The sequence below is a fragment of the Schistocerca nitens genome, chromosome 8 (assembly GCF_023898315.1).
Source record: "Schistocerca nitens isolate TAMUIC-IGC-003100 chromosome 8, iqSchNite1.1, whole genome shotgun sequence".
In the NCBI taxonomy this organism is placed as follows: Eukaryota; Metazoa; Arthropoda; class Insecta; order Orthoptera; family Acrididae; genus Schistocerca; species Schistocerca nitens.
In genome coordinates, this window is record NC_064621.1 from 345,598,480 (window position 1) to 345,620,305 (window position 21,826).

The following is a 21,826-nucleotide window of genomic DNA, read 5'->3' on the forward strand; positions in this document are numbered from 1 at the left end:
CGACGTGATCACGGTCAACACGTACAGCTCCCAATAGTATTATCATTCATCTTAGAATCTCCTGAGGGCTTTTACCGTAGATGTGTCATTAACTTCCATTTCGTTATAGCAAGTCGTACGAAGATTGATATTTTTGTGATAAATTGACAAGAAGCAATTGCCTTGAAATGGCATACTGTCATAACATGCATTTCACAGTACAAAAACAATGAAATATGACGCAAACCGTTATGGTTTCTCCAACGTTGCTCATTTGTCGACTGATATCGACTTTCGTGGTAGCATAGAGTGGCACGTCAGTTTGACACCACTTCTACACATAGGCTTCGAGTAGCGTTGGCTTCTCCTGAACTGCACTGCTGCTGCTACTGGAGCCACATTGCGCTTGCGCGTCACAGGGAACCGATATCATCGCCCCCCCCTTTTTTTCCATGCATAACTGTCAATCACTTTGTTATTCTGATGCATTTGCACAAGAAGTGTGACATCTGCACAAATACGCTACATGAAGCAAATATTACTGCGTTCGTCTCACTCTGAGAAGAACCAGCTGAATTGTAGCTGGCAGAGAAGGTAATGAAACGTGTCTTGATACACTATGTGATCAAAAGTATCCGGACACCTGGCTGAAAAAGACTTACAAGTTCGTGGCGCCCTCCATCGGTAATGCTGGAATTCAGTATGGTGTTGGCCCACTCTTAGCCTTGATAACAGCTTCCACTCTCTCAGGCATACGTTCAATCAGGTGTTGGAAGATTTCTTGGGGAATGGCAGCCCATTCTTCACGGAGTACTGCATTGAGGAGAGGTATCTATGTCGGTCGGTGAGGCCCGGCACTAAGTCGGCGTTCCAAAACATCCCAAAGGTGTTCTAAAGGACTCAGGTCAGGACGCTGTGAAGGCCAGTCCATTACAGGAATGATATTGTCGTGTAACCACTCCGCCACAGGCCGTGCATTATGAACAGGTGCTCGATCGTGTTGAAAGATGCATTCGCCATCCCTGAATTGCTCTTTAACAGTGGGAAGCCAGTAGGTGCTTAAAATATCAGTATAGGCCTGTGCTGCGATAGTGCCACCCAAACCAACAAGGGTTGCAAGCGCCCTCCATGAAAAACACGTCCACACCATAACACCATCGCCTCTGAATTCAACTGTTGGCACAACACACGCTGTCAGGTGACGTTCGCTGGGCATTCGCCATACCCACACCCTACCATAGGATCACCACATTGTGTACCGTGATTCATCACTCCACACAACGATTTTCCGTTGTTCAATCGTCCAATGTTTACGTTCCTTACACCAAGCGAGGCGTCATTTGGCATTTAAAAAATATGGCTCAATTGGTTCTGAGCACTATGGGACTTAACTTCTGAGGTCATCAGTCCCATACAACTTAGAATTACTTAAACCTAACTAACCTAAGCACATCACACACATCCATGCCCGAAGCCGGATTCGAAGCTGCGACCGTAGCGGTAGCGCGGTTCCAGACTGTAGCGCCTAGAACCGCTCGGCCACTCTGGCCGGCTTTGGCATTTACCGGCGTGATGTGTGGCCTATGAGTAGCTGCTCGACTATGAAATCCAAGTTTTGTAACTTCCCCCTTATCTGCCACAGTACTTGCAGTGGAGGCATACAATTTGGAACTCCTGTTTGATGGTCCGGAGAGAAGTCTGCACATTACGACCCTCTTCAACTGTCGGAGGTCTCTGTCAGACAACAGACAAGTTCGGCCTGTACGCTTTTGTGCTGTATGTGCCCCTTCACGTTTCAGCTTCACTATCACATCGGAAACAGTGGACCTAGGGATGTTTAGGTGTGTGCAAATCTCGCGTACAGACGTACCACACAAGTGACACACAATCACCTGACCACGTCCGAAGACCGTGAGTTCCACGGAGCGCCCCATTCTGCTCTCTCACTATGCCAAATGACTACGGAGGTCGCTGATACGGTGTACCTGGCAGTAGGTGGCAGCATACTGTTCCTAATATGAGAGACGTATGTTTATGGGGTATCCAGACTATTTTCATCACATAGTGTATATATCCATGTTTATTTTATTATGCCGTCTCCATGCAGACAGAACAGCGAAGACTAATTCGATGTGCAGACTAAATGAGAATCCTATCAGTTCATTTTTCAGATCTGTGAATAAGTGTCGCATGTTTTCCTTTACTTCGTGTTTCATTTTCTTTGACTCACCCATGTTTTCGTCTACTTCAGTGCTCAGACTGTTCATAAACGTTTCCGTATTATGCATAACTGTTACTATATCATTATTTATTTGTGTCATTTTGTGTGTGCTTACATCTGTTTCCCACGTGTTTCCATCTAGTTTATTGTTCACTTCGTAGAATTTTGCATTTATTTTTTTCATGTCTGTATTGATCTGTTTTAAGCACTGCTTAACTCTGGATTCGACAAACCATCATTTTAATTTACGTTCCTCATCGCAAATGAATCTGAGAGTTAATTGTAATCAATTTCACCTACTACATGTACAGTCGACAAAACAAAAATATTCGTATGGAAAATGGCTATGTCTCACGTCGAGCGTTCACAGTGTGTACAGCCACGTCAAAATTTATAGCAACGTTTTCGCCCCATCCATTCTCATTTTGTGTTTCAGAGCAACATATTATCATACCAGCATGACGTACTATACACAACAATGAAACTTAATATCAGTTTAACATCATACACGGGACTGTGGGATATCGGCAGCCATGCAGTGGTATGTCCGACTGCGGTAGGTGCGATCCGGAGCTGGTGTAATCGTCGCTGTACCTGTAGCATACTCTGCGTTTGGCACCGTGAAATTCATTGTGTCCGCTGTGGGTGGGTGCAGCGGAGCACTTTTTTACTGCGGAGTGTAGTTTGTGCTGCATGGAGGTGTCTACTGAACTGTAAGTAAATGTCTTCCTCCTGGAGAGTAACCTTCAAAGTTACTTTTGAATGTCACACAGAAAGCCTACCCCTCCCGCTATTCGAAAAAGGATGATTAAAGATGTAAAGCTGCTTGATGAGGAGGTGATAGACATTTAAATTCACAATGGTTTGAATAGTGTATATGGAAAATGTGTAAGTAGGTAAAGTTAAAAGTAGTCCACTTCCCCTTTCAATGCGAATGCAATATTTTGGCTTCCGAAATAATAGCTGCAACAATGGACAGTTTTATACAATAATGGGTTGTTAACATTCTTCTGTCAGCATTTCAGCTTAAATCATCAGTGAAGTTAGACGTGTCGCTTTACGGTCTGCAGAATGAGTTTGTCGAAAGAAGAAATAATCGAAATTGCTGAAGCTCACATGTGGAAAGAGGTTCGATTAAGGAAACTCGAGAAATTTTGTGGGTCAAGTATCCGGATGGAGGACTACCATCAAAGAAAACAATACAGAGTCTGTATAAAAACTGGTGCACCTACATATCTGTGCAAAATGGAAAACGACAAAGAATTCCTTCAGCTCGCACACCAGAAGTTATTGTAAACATTCGTCGAATAATTGTTCAGATCCCAAAGGAACCTACACGTAAATTGGCCCAACAGGAGCGTGTATGTAGGAGGAGTTGCCAGCGGATATTGAGAAGTCTTGGTTTGAAACCATATCACGTGACTATTTGCACAGTTATAGGAGCCTGAGAGTCATAAACGTGTAGATTACAACATGTGGCTTTAGAATAACATCAAAGATGTTTTATTGGACCTCTGCCATAACATCATGAATGATGAAGCGTGGTTTCATCTTTCCAGTCACGTAAACTGACAGAACATGAGATACCGGGCAACGGAGAAACCTAAAATTGTGTGTCAGCAACAATTTCATGATGAAAAAATCGAGGTGTAACAGAAACGTGCATCACTGGACCGATTTTATTGACACTACCCTCACCACAGTTGCATATATGAAAATTTTTTTACCCATTTTGTGCTCAGCTCACTGGATATAAAAGACAATATTGCTTCTTCCAGCAAGATGGGGCGACACGCCACACGTCTAATGTATCCATGGTACGAGTCCATGATGTCTTCACTGAGGAACGAACTGTCAGCAAACATTTATGAGCACCGCGTTCGCCGAGTCTAACAACATGTCATTCTTTCCTGTGGGGCACTTGAAGAGCAAGTACTATGAAACAAATTCACATACAATCCAGGAACTGAAAGACAACATCAGCTATGAAGTTGTCGTCATCGATATCCGATCTTTAAGCCGGGTGCATCTGAATATGCTTAGATGTGCACAGCTGTGTATTGATGTTGCCGGGGGTCACTTTCAACATCACCTGTAATTGTATTTTTCACTGTATTTTGCGTTGTAAACAAATGGTAAGTCCACTTCAGCCCTCGTTTGTGTAATTTCACTGCATTTCCTTCATATTTACAGGGGCTTCTTTTGTCTGCGTCACCTTACAGAATTACAAAATCACATACACTCTTATGTGACTGTATGACGTCATAGGGCACACATTTTGTATGAAAACCAGCCTCGCACCTGCCATATGTGCACTAAACACCTAATGGGAAGTTGTTACCGTAGACGCCCTGTACAGCTGCATGTTGAGAAATGTCCGTGTGGAGCAATGACATATACAACTGTTCTGTCGGAGCGGAATGACTCGACTTTTGGTACATAAGGGCCTGGCCATGGGAGAAATGTAAATAAGGTAGTTACAGAATACATCTCCGACCAACAAGAGAACCGAACGGAGAGCAAAAAAGCTGATAATACACGTAACTCTACCAGTAATGGTGGTATCAGTGTCACTGGCGACACATATGATGAGGAAGACCAGGACGCGGCTATGAAAGTTGAAGATACTGCGGAGATGGCAATGGGCGTTAGTGAAATGGCCGCCCACAGGAAGGAAACGGAATGGAGAGCGGCAGAGGAAACAATCAAAGTAAATTTATGGATGGGGGTGCTATCGTCGTACTGCCAACGTGAAGCACCAGGAACGTCTGAATGCGCGCCTGGAAGTGGAATAGGATGTAGAGATGGCAGAAAGCATGATTGATTATTGACAGTAAAGAACAATTCAAACATAGTGAAACTAGGTATTCTGAATACACAGAAAACCAATACGATGGCGAACCTACGACCGACGAAGTCACCATGCTGGAAAAATCCGTGAAAATCCACATTTCAGACTCTAATCTCCAGAAACATAAAAGGGAAAAGAAGGGCTCTAGGCGCTACAGTCTGGAACCGCGCTACCGCTACGGTCGCAGATTCGAATCCTGCCTCGGTCGTGAATGTGTGTGATGTTCTTAGGTTAGTTAGGTTTAAGTAGTTCTAAGTTCTAGGGGACTGATGACCTCAGGAGTTAAGTCCCATAGTGCTCAGAGTCATTTAAACCATTTTTGGAAAAGAAGGACAATGGGATTGCGTCCATGTTTATGTTGCATGCCAAAGAATTTCATGAACTGCAAGAGAAGACTGGCAAGCAAAATATTGTAAATATTGTATCCTTGGCAGAGGAACCGCAGGACCCACCGGACGAAACCCATCTTTGACAGTGAAGTCGGAAGTAATGATACTCCGTTGCAGAATGATATGGATGATACTGAAATTGCTGTGTTATGCACGGAGAGAATTTGACCTCAAGTGAATATGTGAAATACAGGTACATTTTTTCTAATTAAGGTGTACTTCAATGGTGGCTGTACGTGCGACCTGTTTCAAAAATATCGTATTTCTTGAGGAGGCTTTTGTGATTGAGCGGAAGTGTATTTACTCTGTTCGTTTTGAATGCTAAACCTGTTTTTTTTTTTTTAATCTACCTGTACATTAACCTAGAAGAGGACTTAACAGTTCCAATGGCCTGCATTTTTCTGTACATTCTAAAGGAATTGAGTGCTCTCCTGTCCATATTTTGTTTCTAGCAGTGTAAAACCTAAGGATGTCCAATTTTTTAAATGTACTTACAGGCAATGGAACGAACATTTATAGAATAAGATTTACTACTAATAACTTTACGTAAAAAATATAATTTTCCTACTGGATAGACAGGATACGTAGCGCGAGTCTCAAACGTTTGATCATAAACCTATGGCATACATCTTTGTTGTCCTGATGATCCCATAAGACGCCTAAACGCCAGCGCATCACATATGGTTGTATGGTTTTCTGGTGTCTGCAAACTTTGTATGCATTAATAGCTATATCTGTACTAAAATGTAAATAATGGTATTTTACATTTTTAAAAGCAAAAGAAAAAACATTATAAATGATGTAATGGCTGTATTTAACTAGGAGGGCATTCCGGCATAGACGCTTGCTATTCGTTGGAGGCCCCTGTCCACACGGCGAGGCGTAGAGCGGTATCAATAAGATCATTACAGACCTGGGTATCGTCTAGAATCCTAAGTTTTTAAAAAAGCGTTGAATTTTCCGACTCTTGAGAGTTGTGCTTGTAGGGCTTTAATATCTGAAGTTGAGTAGCAACTGCAACAATACTCATATTACTATATTCTCCACAAACTACTCTTTCATTAGCGCTAATGAATTGTCTTTCGAACCGAGAAGCATAACTATGAAGCTAGACTTATAGAGTAAGATGGCTTATTCTAATATACGATACCACAGGTGTCCAAATACGCGACGATTTCACATATTCGGAAATGGTAGCTCGTATTAGGGTAACTTAATCTTGCCACCCTAATAGCTGGATTCAGTCTCACATTTTTACCCAGTGGTCTGATAATTTTGTGCATCCTGTTAAGCTATCTGGTGACGATCCTCTTGTTCAAATATTTGACAGGCGACTTAGCACGCTTGTGTGCTAGACAAAGCAAGAGAAAACCGTGTTCTCATCATTTGTTTATCACTCCATTCAACGCATAAAATACAGCCTCTTATGTGGAATTCTGAATCTGTGAACTGCAGGGAACGTTTGAAACAGTTCAAAGAGATGAAAGCTATAGAGGAACCAAAGGAGACAGAAGTGAAGGTTTTATTCTCGAAAACGAATAAGAAAAAACACAGGAAACAATCTTACAGTAATTCGTAGTCTGATACAGACTTAAACCATGAATACTGCATACAAACTTAGACAATGAATGCTTTTTGTACAGTGGTCCTTTCTCTGAAGACATATGAGGAGAAACGGGCTCAGTCCATCGAACACTATCCTTGGACTCCCAAAGAATGTTAACTTAAGAAAGAGCTTTTGTATGGCGTAGCTACACTTGTTTAGCACAATAAACACAGGAAAGGAAGAGAACATAATTGTTTTAGAGTTTACCTGTTCTTATAAAGGTCGATATTAAATATTTTCTCTGACTGTCTCGTACTAGTACACAATTTAAAATTCTAGTCAACCTAACTTGTTTCAGCTTTTTTTTAGATATACTTATTTTAAGTGTTAGGTAGCACGAATTAATTAAATAAAATTTAACGTACAATGATTTCATGTAGATTTCCAGTTAACTAACCTACAATTGTATCAAATGTTGTCATACAAAGTGGAGTAATATGAGACAAGGAAAGTTTCACATCGGAGATGACACTAGTATGAGGTCCACCCAATTTTCTCATCAATTACTGGCGTTATCCAACAAGGCATGGAGGCGGTCAACCTCTGAAAATATGTGATCAAAAGTATACGTACACCCACAAAAACATACGTTTTTCATATTACGTGCATTGTGCTGCCACCTGCTGCCAAGTACTACATATCAGCGACCTCAGTAGTCATGAGACATCGTGAGAAATGGAATGGGGCGCTCCGCGGAATTCACGGACTTCGAACGTCGTCAGATGATTGGGTATCACTTGCGTCATACGTCTGTACGCGAGATTTCCATACTCCTAACATCCCTAGGTCCACTGTTTCCGATGTGACAGTGAAGTGGAAACGTGATGGGACACGTACAGCACAAAAGCATACAGGCCGACCTCGTTTGTTGACTAACGGAGACCGCCGACAATATAAGAGGGTCGTAATGTGTAATAGGCAGACATCTATCCAGGCCATCACACAGAATTTCCTAACCGTATGAGGATTCACTGCAAGCACTGTGACACTTAGGCGGGAGATGAGAAAACATGGATTTTATGGCCGAGCGGCTGCTCGTAAGCCACACATAACACAGTAAATGCCAAACGACGCCTCGCTTGGTGTCAGGAGCGTAAACATTGGACGACTGAATAGTGGTAAAACGTTATGTGGAGTGACGAATCACGGTACACAATGTGGTGATCTGATGGCAGGGTGTAGGTATGGTGGATGCCCGGTGAACGTCATTTTCCAGCGTGTGTTGTGCCAACAGTAAAATTCTGAGTTGGTGCTATTATGGTGTGGTCGTGTTTTTCATGGAGGGGGCTTGCACCCCTTATTGTTTTGCGTGACACTATCACAGGCCTACATTTATGTTTTAAGCACCTTCTTGCTTCCCACTATTGAAGAGCAATTCGGGGATGGCTATTGCATCCTTCAACACGATCGTGCACCTGTTCATAATGCACGACCTGTGGCGGAGTGGTTACACGACAATAACATCCCTGTAATAGACTGACCTGCATAGAGTCCTGATCTGAATCCTATAGAACACCTTTGGGATGTTTTGGAACGCCAACTTCGTGCCAGGTCTCAGCTACCAACATCGATACGTCTCCTCAGTGCAGCACTCTGTGGAGAATGGGCTACCATTCCCCAAGAAACCTTCCAGCACCTGATTGAACGTATGCCTGCGAGAGTGGAAGCTGTCATCAAGGCTAAGGATGGGCCAACAAAATATTGAATTCTAGAATCACCGATGGAGGGCGCCACGAACTTTTAAGCCACGTCCAGAAAGGTGTCCGGATACCTTTGATCACATAGTGTACGTCTTAGCGTCCGTGAGGCTCTCCCATATATCCAACACCAGGTCCGGAGGCCGACGTCGGCGAGTGTAATTTCATGAGACGCTTCATTTTGTCCCACAAATTTTCAGTGGATTTCATGTATGTCGGTCGTACAGGCTACTCGATCAGGTGACGCCAGGCGGTTGCGAAAACTATTGCTCAACTTTTCGACTCGTCTGGACCGGTGAGTGATCCTGCTGGAAAAGAACAGCGCACTGAAACCATCATACTGGACGAGTGCCAGGACTTTTTCTCTCGTTGCCTGTATATGTTGAGACATCCTGGCAGTAAATGTTTGTCATATACTCATCTGTGGCGCAGTTTGTTATCATGCTCGACATACCTCAGCTATATTCGTTTTACGTTTGCAAACCATGAATAAACAATGTCAAAAAAATGTATTGAGAGGAAGATTACTTTAATTGCTCCTGTGGAAACCCAGATTCTTAAATGCTGCCACCCAGCTACTAACTAACTACATAGCTCTGCTCTTATTTGTACTCTTATATTCAAGGCAGAAACATCTCGGCGTTTCAGATAAACAAATGTAAGGCTATAGTCTATGTATAAAACAATATGCAGCTATAATACGCAATCACAGAATATCGAAGAGGTCTGTAAGTATAATAGTTTCAATAAGAAGGGAACAAATACAGTTCTGAAAGTTTGTTGTATGTGGCGCTACCTCCGTTGCCAGTGTATATTGCATTCCCACTAGTGTGAGCTGTATGTAACCGGAGGTACCCAAGCTTATCAAGACACGCGAACAGTTTTACCTTGTTGACTGCACATTATCCTCTCCAATTTCTGAACTGTTACCGTTCCTTTCAACAATTTCGTCGCTGTTAACACACCTGTCAGACATTTTAGGAACTGTTGTTTCACTCACTAAAATATACAAAATTGCAGAGCTATTAAAATCATTTCCCACTTTTTCTGCCTTTCCAGCCGTCTAATAGGTGACATTAGAATTTTCCACTGAAAATTTTAAGTCACACTCATCATTTATACCTGTCGGCGATTGGACCACATCTCTGGAGATTGGTTGTATAATCCTCGTCCTGGCATGGTCACCATATCTAAGGCTGCCATGAAGAAATTAGCGACGGTGCTACATTACTCCTCTCCGCATTCGTTTTCCTTTCAGTCAGTCATCCTTGTCTCTTCAGTAGCATATTATGATGTGGAAAATAAAGGATTTAGTTAACAAGATTTAATGAAGGACCTTAAAATGTATGCTCCATTTTTGGAATTGTTCCTTCTTCAAAATCAGTTCGAAGAACACTCTGATATAGAAAAGTCCTGTATGCCACGGCGTATCATCAATTTCTTCATAATGGAACGTCATGTATACTGAAACACCGGCATAAATAATTACACTATACCTCATCTCAATAAAGAAGCAGTTTCATCCCGGTTATATAGAAATGCAAACGCCTAAATGTATCTGCATGTCAAGAACGCTGCGGCCAACAGGTGCTGATCCAAATATTACACGCCCAGTGTGCGTGCAAGAAATCGACTATGGTTTAACCTCCTGAGACTGACGGAAATTGTTGTGGATTTATTTGAAACAAATTTTATGTACCTGTTAAACAGGAGATAGTGAAAAGAATTTCACAAAAATTTTAGAACTTTTTTTAAAAAATTCATAGTTTTCAGGAGTGTCTATTGCATTGGACGCTGGGTATTGCTGACATACAAATAAGCATTAGAAAGGAAGATAAAATGTAAAAAAAGCACTTTGTTGGTTGTTTACTTAAAAAAAATACAGTTTTATTAGGCACATATCACTTGTATGGTATACAGATTATAAGTTAAAAGAGACATAAATTGTAACAGTCTTATTTCTGATGATACTCAGAGAAACAGTGGTTGTGTGATGTAAGATAAAGGAAAGCTGAACAGCCTTAGCACTAAGTTTCGGTTTTCTTTATGCGTCCAGTGTCCTTACATCTCATGTTATTTTTTCAGCTGTTTCATCTCTGGCGAATTGGCTACAGTAGGTGAACGTGATTGTGAGAGTAACAATCTTCGCCTTTTCGAGTTGAGTCCCCGTCTTGTTCTTCAGAATGCTGTTCGTCTTGGTCACCTAACAAACGCTCTGATATTCTTAGTTTGAAATGAATACGTTGGCTTCTTTGTCTCAACATTCCCAGATCTACAAAATGAAAAATAGTTTTTACGGCCCACTTTCTGGTTTTGGTGCAGGTCTTGTAAAAACTCACGATCCTGTCAATCAGGTTTCTACCACCAATATTTTTACTGTAGCAACTGTTGACTATTAGATGGGGAACTTGACTGCATCTCCCATCTTTCTTCGACTGTCTTGTACATTGATCTATAGGTTGCTTCCCAATCTTGGTTAATGCAGTTATGCCTAGCCTTTGATGGTATAATTTTACAATAAACATTATTCTTCTCTTACAATCTGGTCAACAGATCCATGTCCCTAATCTGCAAGAATCTAGTCTGCTGTCAAATGGACTACTGTCAATATTCGTGACTTTATTATTGTTCCAGATATGATTATGTTGACACAGTACCTATTTGCTTACAAATAACAATCATAATGCGTCAAATAATGCCATTTAGTAACAATAACAAGCAATTTACTCGAAATTACCGAAAAGAACTAGCGTTGATACATAGCAACCAGTGCTCGAAAATGTAGTACTGTGTCCCAGCGTCGATTACAATGGACGTTACAATTTTGTAACCGTAATTAATGAGATATAAAGGACCATCAAAACTTATTATACAGCAAAGTCATACAAGTAGTACTTACAGATATTTTCTACAATAGGTCCATATTTTCATGAAATAAGCTTCGGAAAACACACAGTAACGAAGTAGGACTCGCCTACCATTGTAACTTGGCGTAAACAAGGCTCCTACTTGGCACCAAGTGATCGTATTGACTGTTCTCCCACCAGATGTCTACATAGTACTGTCCATTCAAATGTACCACAGGGACTGCGAGGGAAAACGCAGAGACTTTGATAGCAGAATAGAAAACACTATGTCCTTGATTATGTGATCAAATGTATCCGGACAACAAAAACATACGTTTTTCATATTAGGTGCATGGTGCTGCCACCTACTGCTAGGTACTCCATATCAGCGACCTCAGTAGTCGTGAGACATCGTGACAGAGCAGAATTGGGCGCTCTGAGGAGCTCACGGACTTCCATCATTCCGCGCGCCATACGAGACTTGAATAATAGAGAATGCCACGCACTTAAATATGATTTGCAAAGTATCCACGTAGATGTAGATGAACGTGGTCAGGTTATTGGGTGTCACTTGTGTCATACGACTGTACGCGGGATTTCCACACTCCTAAACATCTCTAGGTCCACTGTTACCGATATGATAGTCAACTGGAAACGTGAAGGGACACGTACAGCACAAAAGCGTACAGGCCGACCTCGTCTGTCCACTGTCGGAGACCGCCGATAGTTGAAGTGGGTCGTAATGTGTAATAGGCAGACATCTATCCACACCATCACACAGGGATTCCAAACTGCATCAGGATCCACTTTGGATTTCATGGTCAAGCGGCTGCTCATAAGCCACGCATCACGCCAGTAATTGCCAAACGACGCCTCGCTTGGTGTAAGGAGCGTAAACATTGGACGATTGAACCGTGGAAAAAAGTTGTGTTGAGTGACTAATCACGGTACACAATGTGGCGATCCGATGACAGGGTGTGGGTATGGCGAATGCACGGTGAACGTCATCTAAAAAATCGCTCTGAGCACTATGCGACTCAACTTCTGAGGTCATCAGTCGCCTAGAACTTAGAACTAATTAAACCTAACTAACCTAAGAACATCACACACATCCATGCCCGAGGCAGGATTCGAACCTGCGACCGTAGCGGTCACGTGGTTCCAGACTGAAGCGCCTTTAACCGCACGGCCAGACCGGCCGGCGAACGTCATCTGCCAGCGTGTGCAGTACCAACAGTAAAGTTCGGAGGCGTTGGTGTTATGGTGTGGTCGTGTTTTTTATGGAGGGGGCTTGCACCCCCTATTTTTTGCCTGGAAATATTACAGCACAGGCCTACGTTGACGTTTTAAGCACCTTCTTCCTTCCCACTGTTGAAGAACAATTCGGGAATGGCGATTGCATCTTTCAACGCGATCGAGCACCTGTTCATAATGCACGGTCTGTGGCGGAGTGGTCACATGACAGTAACATCCATGTAATAGACTGGCTTGCACAGAGTCCTGACCTGAATCCTATAGAACACCTTTGGGATGTTTTGGAACGCCGACTTCGTGCCAGGCCTCACCGACGGACATCGTCACCTCTCCTCAGAGCAGCACTCCGTGAAGAATGGGCTACCATTCCCCAAGAAACCTTCCAGCACCTGATTGAACGTATGCCTGTGAGAGTGGAAGCTGTCATCAAGGCTAAGGGTGGGCCAACACCATACAGAATTCGAGCATTGCCGATGGAGGGCGCCACGAACTTGTAAGTCATTTTCAGGCAGGTGTCCGGATAGTTTTCTATCTACATCTATATGGATACACTGCAAATCACATTCAAGTGCCTGGCAGAGGGTTTTGATAGCATAGTGTATCATGTCTCAAGAGAAAAAACAAAGAAATAGAATATCATGGAAAGGCATTATCGTAACCATAATGAAGCAAAGTGAACAGCCCTCCGTCATGTTTTCGGAAGTCGAAACAAATCGATATTTTGACATGATAGTGCTTCAAGAAATTACGAAAACTTGAGTCAAATAATAAATTCACATTTTCACATAAAGTTAAACACGTGAAAGTTCTTTCTGTGCTTGCGTGTAACACAAATGTCCAAAAACGACATACAGGTAATGTTTTTAAACAGTACTTACTCGAAACAAGATATATTCGTAGTTTCATTGCTTTCGTGCGTGCGTTTTACACTACACAATCTTTAGGCATGATTTCGAAATGAAATTCACCAACAGCTTATCCTACAAGTTGGCTCACGTAGCCTACTATTGTCCTCTTAGAAAAACAACGTAATGCCGTCCCCTTCTATCTCTAGAGGCTTATCCACAATCGTTCTTCCCACGCACAATTCGCGATTGAAATAGGGTTGGAGAGATCAGATAGTGGTACCGAAAGTACCTTCCGCCACACACTATTAGGTGGCTGGCGCAGTATGTTATAGATGTAGAGGTAGATGTACCTTGGAGGTCAATTAGTTAAATCTGCACGTGCACAGGGGCACTTTCAATTGAAGCAGCAAACGGTCTCGAAAACAGCTCAGAAACAGATGTAAGATTGACAGTTTCCTAAAAATGTTTAGAAAAATCTCGTAATCCTTTCAAAAGCCACAATGGATTCTTCAGACCTCGTCATTTCTTTAATGACATTGAGCATAGGGAAATGGACAGATTTTGTCAGATTGAGTTCCTGAATTCTGTCTTCCGAAGTTGTTTCGCCGCGGAAGATCGTAAAACCGTCCCTCCTTTCAATCGTCGTACGAACATCGAAATGGCAGATATTGAGATAAGCGGCCGCAGAATTGGAGAGCAGCTACAATCGCTTAGTAGCGGAAAGGCTACAAGACCAGATGAGATACCTGTAAGTTTCTATAAAGATTATGCAAAAGAACTTGCTCAACTTCTAGCAGTAATTTATCGTAGATAGCTTGGACAACAAAAGGTACCTGACGAATGGAAAAAAGCGCAGGCCATTCCCGTTTTTAAGAAATACCGTAAGATAGATCCATACAATTATAGACCAATATCATTGACGTCAATCTGTTGCGGAATCATGGAACATGTTTTATGCTCAAGAATTATGACGTTCTTGGAAAATGAACAGCTCCTCTATAATAATCAACATGGATTCCGCAAACAGAGATCCTGCGAAACTCGGCTCTCTCTGTTCCTCCATGAGATCCACAGCGCAGTGGACAACGGCTCCCAGGCTGATGTCGTGTTCCTTAATTTCTTTAAGGCATTTGACACTGTCACGCATTGCCGTTTAATAAAAAATACGAGCTTACGGAGTATCGGAGCACACCTGCGATTGGATTCAAGACTTTCTTGCAGATAGAACTCAACACGTCGCTCCTAACGGAACTAAATCGACAGGTCTCAAGGTAATATCCGGAGTACCACAGGGAAGTGTGATAGGACCGTTGCTGTTCACAATATATGTAAATGATCTAGTAGAAAATGTCGGATGTTCTTTAAGGCTATTCGCAGATGATCCACTTATTTATACCAAAGTAGCAACGCCAGAAGGTAGTAAGAACTTGCAGAACGACCTGCAGAGCATTGATGAATGGTGCATACTCTGGCAGTTGACCCTGAACGAAAGTAAATGTTACGTATTGCTCATACCTAGGAAAAGAAATCCATAACTGTACAGCTAGACTATTGATGACAAACAGCTGGAAACAGCATCTGCCGTAAAATATCTAGACGTAACTCTCCAGAGCGACCTTAAGTGGAATGGCCATATAAAACAGATAGTGGGAAGAGCAGACACCAGACTCAGATTCATCGGAAGAATCTTAAGGAAATGTAACTGAGCCACGATTCTTGAGTGTTGTTCGTCTATCTGGGATCCCTATCAGTTAGGACTGCTAGAGAAGATAGAGAAGATACAACAAATAGCAGCGCGTTTCATCAGGGGATAGTTTAGCTGGCGAGGGAGCGTTTCGACGAAGATAAACAAACTCCACTGGCAGACGTTACAAGAGAGACGTTGTGCACCACGGAAAGAGTTACTATTGAAATTTCGGGACAGCACTATTCAGGAAGAGTCAAACAACATATTACTTCCCCCCCCCCCCCCCCCCACATATACCTCGCATATTGACCACGAGGAGAAAATTCGAGAAATTAGAGCCAATACAGAGACTTACCGACGATCATTTTTCCCACTCACTGTTCGCGAGTGGAACAGGGTTGGAGGGATCAGATAGTGGTACCGGAAGTACCCCTCGCCACACACCATTAAGTGGCTTGCGGAGTATGATGTAGATGTAGAAGGGGCATAACAGTACACCTTGGAGCGCTGAATTGCGTGCCCCAGCCTCTCTATGTATATTCTGTCTCTTTAACTATAATTCATAAACCATTGTCAGCAGGCAAAGATTATTTTTTATTGATGGATACAGCTTAAACAACTGTTGCTGCATGGCTGTCCAGGGCTTCATTTCGGCGGCAACGGGTCGGAACGGCGTTCCGGCACCTTCAAGGAAAATCTTTTTTGAATGCACTGGAACAAGTCGGCACCGACGATTTAAAGTATTACACCTGCATTAAACTGCAATGTAAGTATAATCCGCGACTGCCGGCACCAGTGAATGTGCCAGTGGTTGCTGTGTTATAGTGACTCAGTTCATGTCCAAATGTGTTGCTTATTTGTAGCAATGAATGTTAACTGAAGGGGCCGCTAGACGATCAATACTATCGTGCCATAATAGTGTGCAATGTTATTGACGTGTTCCCTGCAATGGCCAGTATTATTGTGGATCAAACTTTTGATGATGAAGACGTTGCTGCTTTGATAATTGCTCAACTTCGTTGCAACAGAATAAAGGTAGTTGAAAAACTGCCTCGAGGAGCGTCAAAAATCCGTCACGAAAATTTGTTGAGAGAATTGAGGTTGAATGGGAACAAAAAGGTTATCACAACTTTTTGTGCGTGGATGGTCCACCATCTGAAACATTATTGGATCAACACACTCGTATGTAATCTTCCCCATAATAGGCATTTGCCGCCTCGCCCCTTCTCCCTTGAAATCTGGAGTACGGTGCTTTTATTCATTACAAAATTATTCTACACTTCTAGAAGTGATTTCCCATGATTCCGCTAAACATCTCATTTAGGCAAGTGTAGCACTACTTGGTTGACTGCAGTGAGACAACACACACCTTCAGCAAATTATGTATAATCCCTTTTTGTTTTTAGTATAAAAGTATTTCACGTATAACAAATATTTAGTGGATAACGATCACTTCTCTGGGATATTTTCTTTTTGTCTCATATACACTGAAGAGCCAAAGAAACTGGTACACCTGCTAATACCGTGTAAGGCCCTCGCGAACACGCGCAAGTGGTGTAACACGACGTGGCACGGACTCGTCTAATGTCTGAAGTAGTGCTGGAGGGAATTTCCGCCATGAATCCTCCAGGGCTGTCCATAAATCCGTAAGAGATCTCTTCTGAACAGCAAGTTGCAAGTCATCCCAGATATGCTCAATAATGTTCATGTCTAGGGAGATTGGTGACCAGCGGAAGTGTTTAAACTCAGAAGAGTGTTTCTGAAGACACTCTGTAGCAATTCTGGACGTGTGGGGTGTCGCATTGTCCTGATGGAATTGCCCAAGTCCGTCAGATGTACAGTAGACATGAATGGCTGCAGGTGATCAGACAGGACGCTTACGTACGTGTCACTAGTCAGTGTCGTATTTAGACATATCAGAGGCCCATATTACTCCAACTGCACACGCTCCCTCACCATTACAACTTCAACAGTCCCCTGTTGACATGTAGGGTCCATCATTCATCAGATTGTCTCCATACCCGTACATGTTCACCCTCTCAATACAATTTGAAACGAGACTCCTCCGACCAGGCAACAAGTTTCCAGTTATCAATAGTGCAATGTCGGTGTTGACGGGCCCAGGCGAGGCGTAAAGCTTTGTGTCGTGCAGTCATCAAGGGTACACGAGTGGTCTTCGGCTCCGAAAGGCTGTATCGATGATGCTTCGTTGAATGGTCCGCACGCTGACACTTGTTGATGGCCCACCATTGAAATCTGCAGCAATTAGCGGAAGGGTTGCAATTCTGGCACGTTGAAAGATTCTCTTCAGTCATCGTTGGACCGTTCTTGCAGGATCTTTTTCCGGCCGCAGCGATGTCGGAGATTTGACGTTTTATATGATTTATCGGATTCCTGATATTCAAGGCACACTCGTGAAATGGTCATACGAGAAAGTCCCCACTTCATCGCTACCTCGGAGATGCTGCGTCCCATCGCTCGTGCGCCGACTATAACGCCACGTTAACCTTGATAACCTGCCATTGTAGCAGCAGCAACCGATCTAACAACTGCGCCAGACACTTGTTGTCTTATATAGCCGTTCCCGACCACAGCGCCTTATTCTGTCTGTTTACATATTTCTGTATTTGAATACACATGCCTATAACAGTTTCTTTGGCTCTTCAGTGTAAAATTTAGTTATTGTGGCATGATACATCTCAAAACTGACCAACTCATTTACATCGAAATTGATAATGTTAAGTTTCTGCTGTAGCCCTTATCCGCACGATCAAATGGCAAAACACCACAATAAGATGCGTAATTCCACCAGTCAGCGGTTATCCATCATGCTACAATACTTTTCCACTTGGCAATTCTTTCGAAGTCTCTAAATTTATAAATGCAGCGCCACCTTAAAGAATTTAAGACATAGGTATGGAAACGTGTCGTGCAACTTTGAATTAGAAAGGTAATTTCCTTCGTTTTACTCAACTTTGTGTGTTATTGCTTAATGATGAGTCATGAAAAAGAGCTAGTCCATTGCATTAAGTGAGCAGTTTTAACTCGATCTCTGAGAACAGTTTTGCCCATCTCTATGTCTGTCACATATTTGCAGCTGTCGAACAGACACCATTTACCTATGGCAGCAGAGAATATCGTCACGAGTTTGGCTGGGTCCTGAATCCACGTCATCGGAAAAGTAAACGCGTTGCATTCACTCCAACATGCTGCTCTAAATTCTCTTCCACTATGTTTACGTGCCACTCAATGTCCAGAAAAAGAAAAAAACCATTATTCGCTCTCATGTTTACCTGTTAGGCCTCAAGAGATTTTCTTTCCCTGTCAGTTATAAGTTTTCTGAGCACCAGTTCCATTTCATAAATTATGTTTCGAAATCTACTGCCTGAAATTTTGTGTGCACGATGAAGTGCCGTTAATTGGGTTGGTCGGATATTTCAACACTAAATGCGTTGCGGAGTCCTGGGGGCTCCAAAAAGAAAAAAAGTGTATTGTGTCTGGTAATGATTTTCTGTTCTTTTGGGAAGAATGCATAATCAGAATTGTATAAGGAACCTAACTTTTTTTAGTTTCAGCCAGTTTACAAACAAACTAAAGCGAAAAAAATCTGAATCTAAAGATATTACAAAATAAACATAATCTTTCTGTTATATCTATTTTGCAAGAAAATACTGTCAAATGAAAGCTTTTTTGTTGAATAAACATTTGGTAAGGTTTAACCTATAAGAACAGAACATACATTTGAGAGATTGCAAAGCACCCTCACTTTTGATATGGTGTCATGCTGCTCGATGTTCATAGGGAAGGTGCTCTTTATTATTTGGTTGCTATATTTGATAGGATCTGACTTCATTCATATGAAGAAATGATTGACAGTAGCTAACGCTCTTGCTTGTGTGCTCTATTGAAGGCATAGCGTTAGGCTTTACTTGCATTTAAAGGAAGAGGGTGCCGTGTTAACTGACTGCAGTAAAAGCGTACAGTGGCTGAGCGCCGAGGGGAGCTTTTTCTGCAGAAACTGGTGAAAGTGTTTTCGGACAGCCGAGTCCCCCGGTCTCATTGTGCAGACACATTGGGTGGCGCCAGTCGGTTAGCGGCCACGTCTAGGTAGGTTGACTAGGGCCGATGACCGACAATAAAGCAGAGTATGGGCCCTTGTTAGGTAGAAATCGGATGAGGTGGCTGAGAGTTTCTGTGAATTCCGTGGGACAGGGCAGTGGTGCCCAGGCGTCCAGACTCTACTACAAAATATATTTGTGAATGCAAGAGGCTTTGAACGAGTTTATGGCCGCTCTTTGGAAAGTTCTGAATGGATGCAACAGGCGAGATAACGATCTTTTTATGGAGGGCTGTGGTTCCATCCAAGTCATGCTTTTAACAAAGACATGGCGTAAATGCGTGGGAAAGAGGGTGCGAAACTGAATCTATTTCCTTTTCTCCCAGCTAATTTTTAAAGTCGTTGGTGAGTCAAATCTGTGTATGCAGAGCAAGGAGTGGTCTCCCAGCTTGTGATTGGTTTGTGTTTAAATGGGTGTAGTCTAAGCATACAAATGTGCTATGCTACCGAGCTGCAGAGGAAAGCTGTAGAGCAAAAGCAGCACACTCTTGTACTGGTGCTCCGCTAGTAAAGAACGGCAGGTCTTTACCTAAATGGTGAGTCTTGTGGCCCTTGCTAGTGTGCCACCTAGAGTTTGTGCCAGTCACCATCTGAACCATCAGAGGTGCTGCTGCTTGCATCATGCACACAACGAGTTACGGGTCGGTGTACTTATTTGTTTTGAGTTGGCCATCCAAACATTTGACATATTCCATCATGCATAGTCGTGTCACAGAGTCAAATTGGTTTGGCATGCCAGCAAACAGGTCCATCTGCATACTGGAATCCACCGGGGTTTCAGAGGCTCATAAGGAAGCATCTACGTTTCAAGTCAGACCAACACGAGACTGCATAATTGCTTATTTACGAGCGCGCGCCGTTTATGACAGATTGTCGCTGTCCATGACTGCAGTCAGCGAGCATGTCGTGCTGCGGCGCCCTGACCTGGAGAAGGGTAGAGTATTCGCTGCTATGGTGTAGCGCTCCAATATATGCTTCTCGGCACCATGTTCTTTGTAACCACATTTTTCTTTATGGGATAGTGGTGTAGTTTTTGGTCCCTTCCACAGATTCACATTTATTAAATCAAATTAAGTGATTACTTCTGGTTAGTGTTGTGTGTCGATCCCCAGCTGATCACTTTGTTAAACATAGACAACATATTATTGAAAGAGTTTGTCAAACAAAAAATGTTTGTGTGGCATTTCCCATCTTTTGTCATGTGATGTTAAGAATGAAAAAATCAATTGTTAATTAGACCACAACTCCTCCCAGTGTTCTGATTTACGTTATCTTTGCTATTTTATTAAAGTCTTGGTTGCAAAGGAAGGAGTCGGAAGTTTGCACATTTACTCCTATAGGAAAACTGTAAAACGTTGATGACGGCCGGCCGCGGCGGCCGTGCGGTTCTGGGCACTTCAGTCCAGAGCCGCGTGACTGCTACGGTCACAGGCTCGAATCCTGCCTCGGGCATGGATGTGTGTGATGTTCTTAGGTTAGTTAGGTCTAAGTAGTTCTAAGTTCTAGGGGACTGATGTTGAGTCCCATAGTGCTCAGAGCCATTTGAACCATTTTGTTGATGACGTTCCAAACATGCATATAAAAAGAGAGAATACTTAGAAGTCTTGTAGACTTGCAATGCGTTGAACACACAATTTTCATCTTCACTTTCTGTATCCTGCATCTCGTCGTGGTCACCATATCCATCGCCAAAAATTTCACTTAGAATATCATTTTCGAAGGTAATATTGCTCTCGGGCCCACATTTCTCAATGCATCTTAGTAAACATTCCTGAAAATTAGTTTTTTGGATTCACGAACATATTCACTGAACGGAAAATATTACATTAACTGTGTCATGGAGGCATGGGGACTCTTTAAGTTCATTGTTTACAATGTTTGTCTCTATAGAAGATTGCAGTCGCCTGAGCACATGTCTCCCCACCACAGGAAGATACCAAACAGGGTATGCTCCCTAATCATAAAATACGAAACCCATTACAACTTCATACTTCCCTAGAAACCCAGACACTCCGAAAAGCTGGTGAAGGATTAATAAAAACGGAATACGACTACCTTGCCGATGTCAGTTAAGTAAGGAAGAGCAGGAGACTGCTGAAGAGGAGATGTTTATTTTATTAATCTACCTAAATTACTCTCATGGTGCTATGGTAGGGTTAGAAAACTTCGGCATGAATGAAGACACTTTCACATGCTTCCTCACAGAGTTACTTAATGGTTTGTCAAAAGCCATTGACATTGTACGAGAGCCTGTTTCACTAAAAGAGAGAACAGGTGCAGTAAAAAAAAATATTAGTTATATTGTGTAAAGAAATTTTATGTTAAAATGAC